Here is a 15235-nt window from a genome sequence, read left to right as displayed (position 1 = left end):
AAAGGGCCAACAATGGATATCTGGTCGAGCCAGACCGGGACAAAGTCACAAGTTCGAGGCCGACTGCGATGGAGCACAAACCTGCTACAGGGACCCAATTAGGCCCATTGAAAAGAGTACCTTAGATCCTTGTTTGCGGAGCGGTGCGAGAATCTGCGCCGAAGATGCATCGCACAGCCAAACCGATGCATCGGTTTCGAGAAGCGTCAAGACTGTGGTGCAAAGTCCTACATCAGCGCCGAGGGTCCTGCCAACCAGGGCTTGCAATGCAAAGTCCTGGTCAAGGATGCGCCGCTCAGTCGGACGATGCATCATTTCGGAGGAGCTGAGAGGCTGCATTGCTGAGTGAGGAATTGTCGACAAGACTGCTATAGATGAGGTATGAGAGGGCCTACACTGAGGATGCATCTTGCCACGGTGGTACCACTGTGGCGACGGGCAGCGATGAGGATCTTTGTGGATGCTCCGATCCACGCAGTAGCGGCGATGCGTTGGTTCTGCTCGGGGTTACATCATGCAGCAGAGTAGATGCATCAGTTATGCTGGATTCACAGAGTCTTGCAGAACACCTTAGGCCCACTTCCAAGAGTCCATGACTGTGGTGGCCCCATTTGGCAGGGTAGACTCACAGATGGCAGAGTCCCGGCACAGGGTCAAGGTTGTTTGAGCCTTCTGTCCCTGAGGCTCAAGTCAAGAAGCAATCTAACTAGCCTTTGGAGTCGCTCTGGGGTTCTAGGTTCAAGAGAAACAGGTCCAGTCCTTCTCACCCAGGCAAAAGGTCAGCAGGTCAGCACAGCAAGGCCAGCAGGGCAACAATCTGGCAGGGTGACAGTCCTTCTTCCTGGCAGAGTATCCACAGGTCTAGAAGTGTACTGAAGTGGTGGTGTCTTGAGTTCCACTATTTATACCCAGATGGGCCTTTGAAGTGGGGAGAAGTGTCTACAGGTTTTCCCTTTGTAGTCCCGAGGCATCCTGCCTTCCCTGTCTTGGCTCCAGACTAACTACCAAGGGCATGCAGTCCTTTCTGTGAAGGCAGGACACAGCCAATTAAGTGTAGGTGGGGCTGTGCCCAGCAGCTCCCTCCCATCCTGACAGTGATGACCCCTCCCGGCACACGTAAACTTCCTATTATGTGTGGCTGTCTAGGAGGAATACACAAAGCTCAAATGTCAGCTACACCCAGCCATGTGACCCGGGTACAAGCTACAGGCACTAAATGGCTAAGGCAGGAAAAAAACAATGTTCTAAAAGTGCAATTTTTTAAATTGCAATTAAAAATCCGATTTCACCATAAGTTAGGATTTTCAAACATGAACTGGTTACCGGCTCCCACGTGGAAATTACAGCCTATTACATGTAATAAGGTAACTCCAATGTTAGTCTATGGGAGAGGTAGGCCTTGCAGTAGCGAAAAACAAATTTAAGAAGTTTCAGTACCAGGACATATAAAACTTAAAAGTACATGTCCAACTTTAAAAATACACTGCACCCTGCCCTCTAGGCAGGTGACTTATATGTATTAAAAAGAAAGGTTTGGGCCTGGCAAAAGGTTTATTTTGCCAGGTGGAAATGGCAGTTTTAACACTGCACACACAGGCTGCAATGGCAGGCCTGAGGCATATTTAAAATGCTACTTAAGTGAATGCCACAATCAGTCCAGCAGGCCCACTAGTAGCATTTTATTTACAGGCCCTGTACACATATAGTGCCACTTTACTAAGGATTTACAAGTAAACTTAATATGCCAATTGGTTATAAGCCAACGTTACCATGTTTTAAGGAGTGAGCACATGCACTTTAGCAGTGTCAAAGTGTGCAGAGTCCTAAGGCCACTAAAAACAAGATCACAAATGTGGGACAAAGGCAAAGGGTGAGGGGGAAGACCACCCTAAGGCTGACAGGTCTAACAATTCTTGACAGTGATTCTCTCTTGGTGCTTATCACACTTTGTACTCTCGACATTGGGCCCATATTCTTAGAATCCTCATCCCTCATATACATGCACCAGTACATATTCCCACCCCATACAGCCACTGAAGGGGCCTCTGTGCTACCCCACAAACTTGCAAAAGTAGAAAACTTTAAAAACTTTTCCAAAATTAAACAAACAGATGGACAGAGGCTGTATTATGAAATAGTGCCTGAGTCGCTTTAAAGCTTCTACCATGTAGGCACAAAGCATGCCATGCAAATAAGCATTGGCAAAGCCGATAGGTCTCGCCTTTGTGAGATCTTTTTTATTTAACAGTGTTTCTTAAGTCATGTACAGCAGCACGGTTGAAAGTTTAAACAAAAAAACGTTTTGTTTTTTAAAAAACTTTTAGCACGTGCCAAAAACAAGTGGAAAAGCACACATACTTGGTTCATGATCCAGGGAGTAGCAAACACAACACAGCAAGAGAAGTCGATGGGAGCTAAGCAGTAGAAACCTATCAACCAAGAGTGACAATGAAAACAAACAAAGGTATGCTGTGGGCAGGCTGTAAGCACACTATATACAAAACGATATGTCCTGAAGGAACAGCGAATGCGCTGCTGCAGGTGAGGCCTAAAAATACTGAGGGGCTCAACTTATGAACTATCTACCTCTAAGCCATAGTGGCATGTAAACATTTGTTAGGCATCACATTGCAAACAGAAACCACAGCAATACTCTCTTCTGCACTTACTGAGAAGAGCTCAGTGGATGCACAACACATGATGAGTGGACAACAGCAGCATTAATGTTAAACCACAGAAGTCAGAGAGTGTCAAAAAATCCAAGTATCACACAAAGAAAAAGTGCAGCAAATGAGCCATGCACAATCAGCAGGGGAGTGGTAAGGGTGTAATGTGGAGCTGATAGTACATTTTGGAGCACACAGTTGCAAATATATTACTAAAGCATGGTGTGATAGTGCACTGTCAATTACAGGCAGCACACAAAATTTGCACTGACATTCATTTTGTCTCATAAAAGTATACTGCACTACGCACAAATGATAATGTGTAGAAATCAGGTTTCAGCAAATATTTATCATTTGCATATCACCAAGTAGTGTCTTGATCTGTTTTGATCCAGTTTAAATCTTTGTTTCCTTCATTTTTCAGAATTAAAAAACAATGTGCTTCATTTGGGCTTTTCTATCGGTTGATTTCTTTTGAAATAGATGTACAGCTCATTTACTGGTAATTAAATGTTGTTGTGCAGGAAAAACTAACATCCTACAGCCTTTACTATCACATTCGCTGTACACTTAAAAACACAACACCTCGGACATTGCTCTCAGAAAAAGAAAAGTAAACACTAGTCTACATGTTAAAAGAACAAGGAGCAATTTGTCAGAAGACCTAGCCTGAAAGTTGACTTCTGTCGTTGAACACGTAGTAAATGGACAAGATAAAAACACAATTTAAAAGGCATCTTAAGTGCTCATGTACCTTCTGAACTCCAGAATGTTTATTTGTGGGGTGCTGCAGCACCCCACACAACCTTACTTCCAGCTCCTATGGGCAACACACATGCCTAGGAGTGCACTAGTAGGCATAGGGAGAGAGCACAGTTCATTATGAGCAAACTGCGTAGCACATAGAAGACCCTCTCATATGAAATCTGCGCTCTGCCATCTTGATTGCTGATGCCGGCAAGCAAATACATCCTTTTAGGGTTGGCAGCTTGTGATAACCTACCATTAGACATCACAAGAGGAGAGCTGAGTGGGAGCGGAGTGGATTAAATAGCAACTGAAGTAAGATGCTTGCAAGGGAAATCAGTTGTAATGCCCTACGACCACAGATTTGCGGCACAAATGTATCTGAAAGACTGCATCCATGGGCTGCAGTTACTTAAACCGAATAGCAGGTTAGCTGAACGAAAGTGAATGACACTGTTCCTTCTCTCTGCAAGAATGGAGTCGCCAACAGTTCATCTGCAGTATACCAACCACCACACTAAGAATGGAATTACACTAGCAGCTCAATGTAAAGGCTAGCAGATGGAGGATACTCTGCTGTATTTCTTTGAGAATTATTTGCAAAACTGTGTGCCCTACTACAGTAAATAATAAATGAATAAATAAAGGGTCACTATAAACATAAGCATTTTCAATGCTATAGGTTTCACACTTTTTGGAGTTTGAGCTGTTGACAAATGGTAATGTTTTGTATGCATGTGTTTTGTTTTTTAGTGTAAGGTATATGTATGTGTTGTGTAGTGGAAGGAATGTGGTACTTACCAGTATGCATATGTTCTTGGCATGTAGAGCTGCAGATCTACACACTGTGCATAGATCGCCATCTGGTGTTGGGCCCGGATGTTTGCACTTGTTTTTGTCTTGGAAAGTGTTTGGAGGTCACAAGGTATGTGACTCCTCCTTTGGATCTAGTGCGCATGGGCATCGGCTCCATCCTCAGATTGTTTTTCACCAGCAGGGAAATGATGGAGCTTAGTAAGAAACAGGAAACATGCCCATGTGTGTTGTATCTAAGTAAGATAATACTGGAACAGATAAAGGTAGCCGGGGAGGCGGGTGGGCGTGTGTAGATCTGCAGCTCTACATGCCAAGAACAGATGCATACTGGTAAGTAGCATATTCCGTTCCAGGCATAGGAGCTGCAGATTACACACTGTGCATAGATTGTAAAGCAGTGTCCACCCTTAGCGGAGACCACCAGTATCTGTTGTAGTAGTTTGAAATAGTGTTTTGAGTACAGCCTGGCCCACACTAGCCTGTTGTTTAGTTTGCACATCAACACAGTAGTGTTTTGTGAATGTGTGCGGTGTAGACCATGTAGCTGCTCTGCAGATATCATCTAAGGGAATGTTGCCTAGAAATTCCATTGAAGCCCCTATCATTCGTGTAGAGTGGGCTTTAGGAGGAACAGATAATGTACGTTTTGCTTTATGGTAACAAATCTGTATGCATTTGACAATCTACCTAGCTATCCCAGATTTTGATATGGGGTTGCCTTTATGTGGTGTTGAGAAAGACACAAATAGTTGTTTGGTCTTACGAAAGGGTTTTGTTCTTTCTATGTAGTATAATAGTGCTCTTTTGACATCTAAGGTGTGAAGAGCTCTTTCTGCGACTGTTTGTGGCTGCGAGAAGAATACAGGCAGCTCTACAGATTGATTGAGGTGGAAGGGAGAAATGACTTTAGAGAGGAATTTAGGATTAGTTCGGAGAACAACTTTAATAAGATGCATCTGTAGAAAGGGTTCTTGAATGGTTAGTGCTTGTAGTTCACTAACTCTTCGTAGAGAAGTAATGGCTACAAGGAAAGCAGTTTTCCATGTTAAGAATTGTAGCTCACATTTATGTAGGGGTTCAAATGGAGGCCCCATTAGTCTTGTGAGAACGATGTTCAAATTCCACACAGGGGAAGGTGGTACTCTGGGTGTAATTATTCTTTTGAATCCTTCCATAAAGGCCTTTATGGCAGGTACCCTGAAAAGTGAGAGGTGTTGTCTATTTTGTAGATATGCTGCTCTGGCAGCCAGATGCAATCTGATGGAGATATAGGCTAGGTTGCATCTTTGGAGGTGTAGTAAGTAGCCTATGATGTGTTGGATAGACGCATCTAGTGGATTAGTGTTGTTGTTATGGCAGTATACTACGAATCTTTTCCACTTGGCTGCATAGCATGCTCTAGTGGTAGGCCATCTAGCTTCTTTGATGACGTTCATACAGTCAGGAGAAAGGTTAAGGTAACCGAATTCTAGGATTTCAGGAGCCAGATCACTAGGTTGAGCTGAGCTGGGTCTGGGAGTTGGATCTCTCCATGGTTCTGGGTTAAGAGGCGTGGAGAGAGGTGTCGTTTTTGGTGCGGAACTACTGAGAGTTCCAGCAGTGTGGTGTACCATGGCTGTCTGGCCCAAGTTGGAGAAACTAGGATGAGCGTTAATGAGTGTTGCTGTAGTTTGTGCACCACTAGTGGAATGAGTGGGTGTGAGAAGGAGGATACGGGGCTTACCTTCGGGTCGCCGTGGGAGAGTCAGTCCAGCGCCTTGAGAGAGCCAAATGAATCGTGGGACTTGAAGGACGGACCAAATCGCCAAACACCAACACACCCGTATCCTGTTTCTCCACAGAGGAACTACGGGAGTAAACCGGAAGTGGGCGGAAGCGAACCCGGAAGTAATGTTCGCGCCCCAATGAAAGGAGAGTCCAACAGGAAGGAGCGCGCGAACCAATGGCAGTGAAGAAGGTACGCGAGTGAAGGAGGAAGACGGAGATTGCGGAGAACCCGGCGAGGACGACGCGGCGACCCAGGAAGACGCGGAGACCGAGGACGACCGGGAAGGAGACGAGGACCCTGAAGACCGGTGGAGCGAGGAGTGGTGGTCCCCACCAGAGGAGGCAGAAGAGCGTCCGCAAATCAGGAGAGTTGCGGCGGAGCCGGTGAATCACCACGTTTCAGGGGAGAAAGGGGAGGGTGAGCGGGAGGAGGGAAGCGACATTAAGGGAGGATACGGTAAAAGAAGAACCAGTAGACGGGGCACAATGTTGTTTTTTTTTGTACTCTCACAACGTTTTTGTCTATTGGCACCAGAAGTCATTTTTAGGTTCTCTTGCTCTCTTTTTCACCCTGTACTCACCTTTGGCTATTAGGACACGTTGTTTTGCCACCGAACCCACTCGTGCCTTTTACGGTCGTCCCTAAAGCACTCCCTTGATATCTATCACTCCTAGGTGTGGAGCACACCCTTGATATAATATCTCTCTTAGGACTACAGCACTCTCTTGTTCTTTCACTTCCCGGTGTGGTGATTGGCAAAGAACATAAGATTCATTTAAAACAGGGCAACTGACGGCTCCCTTTCTCTCCTCTTCTATGAGCCTCTGGGGAGACGCCATCAAGATCGAGGGGGAGCCGGGAACATCTACTTCAGACTCCCCGTCCAGCTCAACCCTTAGTACATCAAGAGAAGAACAGGAGGAGACACCCGCTGTGCACGTTGATAAGCCACATCCTGATAATAAACCAAGTGCCTTTGGAAAATATATTCAGCCTCCTCGCTTGTTTATCAGACCCCACCTCCCACAGTGGGAGAGGCGGAAAAGCGTACGCAAATCTGCTGACCAGTTCATCCATATCGCATTGCCTTTGGACAATGGGTGAGGATACCTGGCGGCGAAGTTTGGGCATTTGGTGTTTTCTTGGGTGGCGAAGAGGTCTATCTGTGGTTGCCCCCAAGTCTGAAAAAACGGTTGAAGAACTTGCGGATGAAGTTCTCACTCGTGGATTTGTTCTGTTTGACGACTCAAGAGGTCGGCTATTGTGTTTTGGACTCCTGGGACATGTTGGGCTAGGAGAAAAATGTTCTGAGGTATAGCCCACCTCCATATGCTCTGTGCAAGTTGAGAGGGCTGCAGAGACTGTGTCCCGCCTTGTTCCTGGATGTAATACATGGCTGTCATGTTGTCGGTGCGGACTAAGACAGCCTTGCCTGATATATGTTTTTGAAATGCTTTTAGGGCTAGGAAGATAGCTAGTAACTCCAAATGGTTGATGCGGAGTAGCTTTTGTTGGGGTGTCCCCTGTATGGTGTGATGTAGTAGGTGAACTCCCCAGCCGGAAAGCGATGCATCCGTGGTCATGACTATTTGAGGACCTGGATCGAGGAACGGTCGCCCTTTGGAAAGGTTCTTGGTGTTCCACCACTGCAGAGAGCGATGTGTACGACCGTCTACCAGCACCAGATCTGTTAGCTGACCTTGAGCCTGGTTCCATTGGCGTGCTAAGCACTCTTGGAGAGGACGCATCTGGAGTCTTGCATGAGGCACTATGAATATGCAAGAGGCCATCATTCCTATGAGTTGCATGAACACTCGAGCTGGAAGAGAGCGGTGCGGTTGGAATCTGGTGAGAAGAGCTTGGATGCTCGCTATCCTGGTGGGACTGGGATAGGAGAGTGCTTTTGAGGTGTCTATTGTGGCACCGAGGTATTGTTGCGTGTGGGACGGTTGGAGCTGGGACTTGGCGTGATTTATTGTGAATCCCATGTTGTGAAGTTGTTGAATAGTGGCGTGAGTTTGTTGTACACACCGATTGTACGATTTGGCTTTTCTGAGCCAGTCGTCTAGGTATGGGAAGACATGTATGTTCTGTCTTCTTAGATGTGCTGCCACTACTGCTAGACACTTGGTGAACACTCTTGGTGCTGTGGTGACTCCGAATGGGAGCACCTTGAATTGATAGTGCTGACCGTCCACTACGAATCTTAGATATTTTCTGTGAGCGCTGTGAATGGGAATGTGGAAATAGGCGTCCTTGAGGTCTAGAGTAGCAAGGAAGTCGCCCTGGGAAAGCAGAGGGAGGACCTGCTGAAGTGTGACCATGTGGAAATGGTCTGAATGTATGTATATGTTTAGAGGTCTGAGGTCCAAAATAGGCCTTAGAGATCCGTCCTTTTTTGGTATGAGAAATAGAGGGAGTAGACTCCCTTGTTTTGTTGGTGCAGGGGAACTGGTTCTATTGCACTCTTTTGTAGGAGGGAGATTACCTCCTGCTTTAAAAGTGACAGATGTTTTTGTGACATTGGACGGTGTTTGGGTGGGATGTTTGGGGGGGTAGATGTTAGTTTGAGACAGTAGCCTGATTGAATTATTTCATGGACCCACCTGTCTGAAGTGATGTTTATCCAGGCAAGGAGAAATTGGTGGAATCTTCCCCGACTGGAATGGAATAGTCGGGGGGAAGTGGAGGGAAGTCATGGGGTAGGTGTGGAGGCAGAGCGGGAGTTGGTTTTTTTGCCTCTGCCTTTTCTGTTATTCCCCCTGTAACCACCCCTTTGGTAACCTCTAACAAAGGTGGATTGTGCGAGAGCTTTGTTAGAGGTGGAGGGGTTATCCGAGGAGTAGCCTCAATGGGTGCTGCTGAAGGATGAGCGACGAAAGGATCGTCTGGGAGCTTGCAATTGCAAGGCTCCCATAGATTTGGCAGTGTCTGTATCCTTTTTCATTTTTTCAAGGGATACGTCTACGTTGGGCCCAAATAAGTGTTGCTCATCAAAAGGTTGATTGAGTATAGAACTCTGTACTTCTGGTTTAAAACCTGATATCCGTAACCAGGCATGCCTGCGCAAAAGGACACTGGTGTTGATTGCCCTTGAGGCGGTGTCTGCTGCATCTAGGGCACAGCGAATGGAGTTATTGGTGATGGTCTTACCCTCATGGATTAGCTCACTGGCCCTGTTTTTGTATTTGTCAGGGAGGTGCTGCATTAATGTGCCCTGTCATATCTGGCTAGGAGCGCTTGGGTGTTAGCAATGCGCCAAATATTTGCTGCCTGTGATGCTGTGCATTTGCCAGAGGCGTCTAGGAGTTTGGTTTCCTTGTCTGGTGGTGGTGCGACACCTGACGTTTGGGAATTTGCCCTCTTTCTGGCGTTAGAGACTACTAGGGAGTCTAGTGGTGTGGGGCTCTTAATGTATACTGGGTCAGTAGAGGCAGCTTTATATTTCTTTATTCTGGGGTTGATGACCCGAGCCTTGACTGGGTCTTTAAATATTTCTGTTGCGTGCTTAATGACCCCTTTAAGCACGGGCAATGTTGCGGTGGACCTTTGTGAGGTGTCAAAGGTATCCATAAGGAAATCCTCCTCTACTGGGTCTGTATGCAAGGCTACCCCGTGGTATTGGGCGGCTGTTTGAAGGAGCTGGTTGAACCAGATATTGTCTTCTGGGGGAGAAAGCCTGGAGGGATAAATATCATCTTGTGGGGTGTAAGGGACATCTGGGACAGTATAATCATCCCAGGGATCAGGGGAGCCAGTAGGGGTAGGGTCCCCAAGGGGTTGATCGTCCGCACCTCCCCCTGCATCGTCTGATGTGTTATCATCATCATCATCTATTGGGGTAGGTGATGGTGTGGGAGAGTGGTGTGGTGAGAGAGGAGGAGGAGGAAGAGGAGAAGGAATCCTCAATGGAGAGGTGGCAAAGTCTCTCTTCTTTGGTGGTGGACCAGGCGCAGGCATATGTAGTGGTCTTTTTTTGATACTGAGCATTAAATGACCAGTCTTAGGATCTTTCATTAGAGTCTTTTGTGTAGGACCTGGTCGAAACAGTTCATCTGTGGGAGACAGATCCGTCGGTGCCAAGGGCTTCAGTGCCGTAAGTTTTTTGGGCGTCGCCTCGGTAGCGGTTCTAGGCTTGGAACGTGTATTTTTTAAGTATCTTTTTTGAGTTTGAGCCGGTGCTGTTTTTTCGGTTCAGAGGTCTTCGGTTTGGAAGTATCTGGGCCTTTCGGTGGGCGGCTTTTAGTCGGCTCCGAGGGTGTTGTCGGTGCCGAAGAGCTGGTGCTAGCCTTCGACACAGAGTGCTTCGATGTGGGAGCAGCGGTCGGCGTGGATGAGGTCGAAGACGCCTTTTTCTTCGGTGCCGGAGTTGGCTCGTCGGTACCGAGGGTAGGCTGACTCGAGCCCGAGTCGCCTAAAGGCTTTGCAGGCTTCTTTACTGGGCCCGAAGGCGGGGCATGGGAAGCAGTGTCTCGGCGTGCACCTGGGCCCGAAGGTGGAGGTGGTACCAAAGCCTTTTTCGACAGTATGGAGGGGGTGGGTGAGTCGGGGTCGACGTCTGTACTCACGGCCCTTTGAGCTGGAATGATGTCTTCGACGTCGGAATTGTCTGCTTCGGAGGCACTGATGATGGCTTCCTCGACTCGACCTTGCTCCGGAACATCGACACCCTCTTGAAAGAGGTCGTCGGGGATCGAAGATGACGAGCGCACCATTGTTCTTCGAGCTCGTCGGTCCCAGATGGTCTTTTTGGAGAGGAAGGAGGCACAAGCTGGACAGTCCCTGGCCTCGTGCTCCGGTGAGAGGCAGAGGTTGCATACCTCATGTAGGTCGGTGTGGGGAAACTTCGACCCACATCGAGGACACTTTTTAAATGGCGTCCTTAACATGAGCCGGAGATGAGGCCCTGGTAGGCCCGAAGGCCTTCGTCGACGACCGGAATCGAAGACTTCGAGTTGAAGGGCGCGTGTGGTTGGAAACACGATCGAAAACAATACCATCGAGATGGGAAGGATTGCGTGTCGAAGAGAAACCGTTAACGGTTCCGAGCTGGAACGCGAGAACACATCCGAGCCCGATGGCAGAAAAAAACAATCCGAGGATGGAGCCGATGCCCATGCGCACTATGATCCAAAGGAGGAGTCACATACCTCGCGACTTCCAAAGACTTTCCAAGACAAAAACAAGTGCAAATATCTGGGCCCAACACCAGATGGCGATCTATGCACAGTGTGTAATCTGCAGCTCATATGCCTCGAACATATTTTTTTTGTTAGTTGTGTATTTGTGTATGGTGAGGATTGTATTTGTGTGGTGTAATTATGTGGTAGGTTATTTATTGGTAAAGGATTAGGATATTATTAGATAGTGGTAGTTAAAAGAAAGTGAGTGGCTAAAGTAAAGTGAGAGTGAACATAAGGAATGTGTAGCTAGATTTATCAAGTTTGTTTAATTGAGAGGTTGTGAGAAAACCTGCAGGTGAGTACCCCTGGAAAAGAAAGAGTTTATTAAATGTATGTGTGTTGCGCACCTGAGAGAGAGAGACAGTATTTTAAATAGATAATAGAGGGATGCTGTTTGTAGTTTAAAGAGGGAGAGATCATGCTTATTCACATAGGCAAAATCTATTACATTTACCAATGCTTGTAATACATCATTAAACCCTAGGGTAGGCCTAAACAGCCCGTAAGGAAGGATGCATTGTATTTAAAAAGCTAAACATGTACTTTTAAGTTTTATATGTCCCGGTAGTGAAAAACTTCCAATTGGGTTAACATTACATTTATTAAGTGATAATTGTTGTTTGGGAGCAGGTAGAAATATTATGTTTGGTGTCTAAGAAATTGTCATTTAAAAATCTCCTTAATGGTAATATCAAATTATAAGTCACAATTCTGAAAATGCCATTTTAGGAAAGTTGTCATTTTCTTGGCCTAATCATTTGGTGCCTGCAGCCTGTTTCCTGGGTCACATAATTAGGTGTAGTTGCCAATTAGCCTTTGTGTATTCCTTCCAGATAGCCACATAATAGGAGTTCTGTGTGTTGGCAGGATGGGGGCCAGAGTTGTGCACAGGCCCACTTGCACTTCAAAACCGCTGCCTCAGCACACGCACACATTATTCTATTCTAGCCTATTGTTCCCCCAGACCCAGTGGAGCTTGGACCGGAAATTCTACTATAATCTGTAGTGGTGTAAGGGGGGGGTGGGGGGGGGGGGATTCTAGACGTTTTTTCCACTTCAAAGCTGGCACCTTGTATTAAATTAGGACCCTCAGACCCTCTCTTCAGTTAACTTCACAGAGGACTCTCAAAGAACTGCCCTGCTGACTGTAGCCTTCTCCTGTACTTCAGAACACTGCCCTGCTGCCTGAAACCTTCCCTGTGCCCACGGAAGACCGTCCTGCTGCTTGAGCCTTGCTTTTTATGCTTGAACCAAGGGCTTCGAGAGGGACTGCAAGGGCTAGTGGGCTTGATGCATGATCAGAGCCTCAGGAACAGAAAAGGATACAATCATCTTGAACTCGCTCATGGACCCAGCCTGAGTGAGTCATGACCCTCCAAGCGGTAGCCCTCCGGTACTTGCCCTGTGGAAGTGGTGCTAAAGGTGCACAGATCGTTCAAATCCAAAACTTTCAGCCAAAATGTACTCTGAGAACTGAGTGGAGAACGGGGCCTACCTGTTTGCCGAACGGCCTAATGTGTATTGCTGGTCGGCCTGACTCTATAGTAGCTCCTGCTATGTCCTTCTCTGCAGCAGAAAATTCTGTTCAGCTGCTCCTCTCAGAAGGGGCATCTGGCATTGTAAAGCCATTGACGGCTCCAGACTGCAGCTTGGTCCCACTGGAGATTTTCAACTTCCAAAAAACTGTAGATTTTTAACTTCGAACTAAGTCCAAATGTAGAACTCTTCAACACGACTACATCCAGCATCCCCCCTCCCCACCCCCCCAACGATGCCTCCCACTGAATTTTACCTAATTAGACATTTTTCTTCAAAAATTCTTCAAAGTCCAAAGGTAAGCGTAGACCAGGACCAATCGACTCGGTGTATCTGAACCGCTCACCCATAACTTTCGACTTTGCTCTGGTCTTGCGTGACTAGATGTCCATTGCTGGCTCTTTGATCTTTTAGTTGCTATTTTCACTTTAAACTTTAATAATTCATAACTCTTTATCATTTTGGTGTCAAAGAATTTATTAAAAAGTACTTTTTCAAAATTTGTGTGTGGTTTCTCTTGTGCTGTATTTCCATGTTATTGCTGTTTGAGTGCTGCATAAATACTTAAAACATTGCCTCTAAGATAAGCCTGACTGCTCTTGTACCAAGCTACCAGAGAGGTGAGCACAGTTAAATTTACTAACTTTTTTGTGGTTCACCTTGACCAGAATTGTGGCTGTTGCTTGAGATGAGTTCACACCTCCCTCAACTAACAATCCAATGTTTCACAGAAGTATAAGTGGTAGAGGAGGTCGAGGGCTAGTTCCCTGATCCTGGAGCCTCTTGGTCTTAGCTAGTCGTTCGTGCCCTGGCTAAGAGCCTCCTCAAAATTAAATTTCCTATCAAGAGGATCCCAATTTATGGGTGGATGAGAATCCATTTCTGTAAGGCAACTGAATTGTTTGCTTCTGGTTCTTGTATGCACTGGAGGACGGGGCTTTTGGTACCAAGCACTTCAATGCAGCAGTTGGTTTCTGGCTCACTGTAGCCCATGAAGAATTGGGTGCCGACGACGTCTTCGGAGCAGAAGATGGCATCTAGAGTGTCTGATGCCAGCACTAAAGGCCAGGCAGTGCTTTGAGTAGATCGCGGCTGCCGAGGCTGACCAGGGTCACCACAATACCAAAACAGTGGTGGATGCACGTATTATTCAACTAATGAATCTGGAGAACTTGAAAGGGCCCAAATACGATCACCGCAAGGCGTCGATCCAGAGCTAGGTGGAGACGCATCGACAGGAGATAAAAACAATCTCACCATGGAGCAATACCCATGTGCATTACCAGTAATATGAGTAGTCATTATACCTCATAACTCGAAATACTTCTTCGAATAAAAACAAGTTCCACATGTCCGAGTCCAACACTAGATGGCAGCAGTATGTAAAGCATGTGCACATGTGCATATACATATGCCACAAACACACACACACATATATATATATATATATATATATATATATATATATATATATATATTACCTACTGGCGGTCGCCAGTAGGTAGTTATAGTTAGGACCCTCTTACCATAGGAAAACCGCAACATTCTATTTTGAATAACTTTGGCGCCGGTCGACGAATCCTCGCGAAATTTTCAAAATAGGTGGGGCGCTACGCTCCGCTCCTACCCTGAAAGTCTCGGGGGGATTCGTCAAGCGGGGGCTGAGATAAAAGGGGGGTCCCAAAACGCGTTTTTCCCATGCATTTTTCCATAGGACCTTTAGACACAGCTACAGCCCGAACGGCTGAACAGAGTTAAATGAAATTTGGCAGAGAGGTAGTCCTCAGGTCAAGGAAGTGCCTTTTGTAGGTTTGGTGTAAATCTGTTCAGTAGATTCTGAGAAAATAGCCTTTAAATCAATATATATATCTGAGCCAGCTTCCGGTGCGCTTCCGGTGCGCTTACCGTACACGTACGGTGACGTGCGCGAGCGCGATTCTGATTGGCTGTTAGATCTTAGTAAACATTCGAATCGGTCGAAACCAGGAAGCGGCGGCCGCCATTTTGTGTGTTTCACTCAGAAAAAAAAGGGTGATAACTTGAAAAGGGGGCAAGGAATAGAGTTACAGACCCCATAACATTTGAAAGGGGGTCAAAGAAGGACAGAAAAGTACAAAAAAAACATTTATTAATTTTAAAAAAAATCGCGGGGTACGCGTACGGTAAGCTTACGGTAAGCTTACCGTACGCGTACGGTAGAAAAAAAATAAAAAAAGAAATGAAATGCAGATTTAAGTGTTTAGATATTAGGGGGCTCTAAAAAGAGCCGTTGTGTTTATGAAGTGATTTTTTAGTGGTACCTACAAGTAAGTACCGATGCAGAGTCTAAGGTTCAAGAGGAAGACTCTGTTCCCTTCATTATTGAAGTGTACACCATCTCCTCTATAAATGTCTTGCATGTCGTAACGCAAGTTGTTGTGGTAAATGGAACCCATACCATAGTCTCGGAGGAAAGCAGAAACAGATTTGTTGACGTGCTTTCTTGCTTTGTCAATCTGTGGACAGAAATGATTGGACCA

The 15235-nt window shown here is 46.2% G+C and overlaps 1 protein-coding gene across 2 annotated transcripts in view; it reads right to left on the bottom strand.

Moving 5' to 3' along the window:
• The window catches only part of NEMF (nuclear export mediator factor), a 453826-nt gene that overhangs the window by 239813 nt on the left and 198778 nt on the right, over window positions 1-15235 (bottom strand). The gene's annotated exons all lie outside the window — the stretch shown is intronic.

This window comes from Triturus cristatus, chromosome 9, assembly GCF_964204655.1.
Source record: "Triturus cristatus chromosome 9, aTriCri1.1, whole genome shotgun sequence".
Lineage (NCBI taxonomy): Eukaryota > Metazoa > Chordata > Amphibia > Caudata > Salamandridae > Triturus > Triturus cristatus.
The sequence above is the reverse complement of the archived record's forward strand: the minus strand, read 5'-3'. Positions and strand labels throughout refer to the sequence as shown.